General features: G+C 56.8%; 2 non-coding genes across 2 annotated transcripts; both read left to right on the top strand.

Annotated features, from left to right (window-relative positions):
• Nucleotides 1-257: 257 nt before the first annotated feature.
• On the top strand, nt 258-330 carry TRNAK-CUU. The gene has a single exon. It is a non-coding gene; the product is annotated as a tRNA-Lys (tRNA).
• Nucleotides 331-812: 482 nt separating this feature from the next.
• TRNAP-AGG lies at nt 813-884 on the top strand. Its single transcript has one exon. It is a non-coding gene; the product is annotated as a tRNA-Pro (tRNA).
• Nucleotides 885-2,292: the final 1,408 nt, after the last annotated feature.

Here is a 2,292-nt window from a genome sequence, read left to right on the forward strand (position 1 = left end):
CTTCGGAGGCTACTCCTCCTATGCCTGGCATCAGGTCTGCCTGGGGGGGGGGGGGCACCGTGCCCAGGCGGGTTCCCCAGCTGAAGGCCCGGGGGCGGGGAGGGAAGTACGAGGCTGGCTACACCCTGGCTGCAGCGGGTAATTCCTGTGGGGCCCAGGGCTGCCGAACCGCCCCGATGCTCAGTTCCAGGTCACTACTTAACCTAGTTCCCGACAACTTCAGATCACTACACTGTATAGAGCCAGGAGTGAGGGGCGCCCGGCTAGCTCAGTCGGTAGAGCATGAGACTCTTAATCTCAGGGTCGTGGGTTCGAGCCCCACGTTGGGCGGTTCGTTTTCTTGGTTTGGACCATGAAACTCGGCAGGAGATGCACCACTGGGAGGCTGTGTGTTCACATAAAGTGATCCACTGACCTAGAAGCCAAAGGCACACAATACTGGTTGGCCCTCCCACGGTGGTGGGGGGAGGGGGGCAGCTCTGGCTTTTGCCCCAGGGTGTCGCCAGTGTGCTCCTGGATTTGAGAAACGTCTGCAAAGTGACCTCAGGGAGGCGCAGGAATGCATGGACCGTCTGCGTGGCCTTGAGCTCATTATTGGTTACAGTTAGCGCTGGGGCCACCGGATTGGGGGGCGTGAGGGGTCTGCTCCCCACTCTGACTGGGCTCCCTCCGCGTCTATCCACTTCTGAACTCAGCCCCTACCCCCTGGTCTGAAATCCGAAACGTCTCTTTGCGTCACTTCCTTGGTCCCGTCTGTCCCAACCCTGGGTCCCCACGAAGTCATAAAGAGTGCCAGAAGATACGACTCTCGTGGCTCGTTGGTCTAGGGGTATGATTCTCGCTTAGGGTGCGAGAGGTCCCGGGTTCAAATCCCGGACGAGCCCTGGCTTTTATTTTATTTTTTGGCGGGGGGGGGGGGTACGGAAACTTCTTCGAGATTGAGGAAAAAATTTCTTAGAATGGAGGAACTGTCCTGGGACCCTCAGCCATTGGGCGTGGAAACAGGACAATGCAAGAGAGAATTAAAAGAAAATCTTTAAAAGCCTCCAGCCGATTCTGGGTGCTTTTAAGTTTCTTAATTGGAATCCTGGGGCTCCAGAGGCTGCAGGCATTCCGGGGCTGGGTGCTCCTTCCGCGGCCGCGTCAGGTTTAGTCCAAGGCCAGTAGTTGGGAAGGGGAACCCGTGAGAAGCAGCGCTCCCCACAGTCACAACCTTGGGGGTTCACGTGCAGCAGTCCCCGGGTGGCATTCAGAAGCCCCCTGCTGAGCTTCCAGGAATTTACTCGCCTGCAGGACTGCGGGGGCAGAGTGGGGTGACGGCACCTTGGGGAGGCGCTCGGGCCCTTCTCCCTTCTTCTCTATGCTTCCCCCACCTCCTCCCTCTATTTCCTTCTTCCTCTCGGCCTTGGTCCCAGAGCCCGCCAGGGGACCGAGTGCCGTCACGACTAGGGTCGTATGCCCCTCTCTGAACGTCATTCTGTGAGGTCCCGGCAATTGAAGCCTCAGGGGGCGTTTGACTTTGATCCCTAAAGAGTTCCGCTCCGGGAGAGCTGCTTTCCATAAAAGGTGAAGGGTCCGCTTTCTGGGCACCGTGGGCCAGATCTCAGGCCAAAGCTTCCAGAGCTCTTGCAAGCCCCCGAGGCTGTCTGGGAGTCACATTTCCTGGGGGGAGTCATCTCTGTCCCAAAGTTTTTTGTTGTTGTTTTTGAACTTTTATTTATTGTTTTTAAAAACACTGTTAACAGTTTTAAGGAAATTGCTACAAAGAAAAACTGCAGGAGAGATTTGCAGTTTCCAGTAACACAAGTGGGCGGGATTTGGGGGCCCAACCCTCTGGCTAAAATCAACGGAAAATATGGGATTTTCAAAACAAACATACTTAAAAGCGATGAAGAGCTTTCGAGAGAGTAAAAAGAAAAAAAAATTCCTGGCCACATTTAAACGGATGCGGAAAACCAGAGGGGTGCGTGGACCCCCAAACCTGCGGGTCGCACCGAAGGTATTTACCAGTCTGCGCAAACACGCAAGGCGAAGGCAGCGCGCAGAACTTGCGGCTGAGGTCGCCCTTGAACCTGTGGCCCCTATAGAGGAGGATGAGCTGAAGACGCCCGCCCCGCCCCTCCGGCCGCCAGCTGCTGCAGGACAGCGCGCAACCTGGGGCCTCCGCCAGCTGCTAAAATGCAATAATTTTAAATAAGAGGTGAGCGCGGACGGTACCCCCGCACCAGAAGGGCCGGCCCCCTCCCCCCCAAGAACGAGGACCCGCGTCTCCAGCGTCCTAGCGGGGTTCCC

This window comes from Suricata suricatta, chromosome 8 (assembly GCF_006229205.1).
Source record: "Suricata suricatta isolate VVHF042 chromosome 8, meerkat_22Aug2017_6uvM2_HiC, whole genome shotgun sequence".
In the NCBI taxonomy this organism is placed as follows: domain Eukaryota; kingdom Metazoa; phylum Chordata; class Mammalia; order Carnivora; family Herpestidae; genus Suricata; species Suricata suricatta.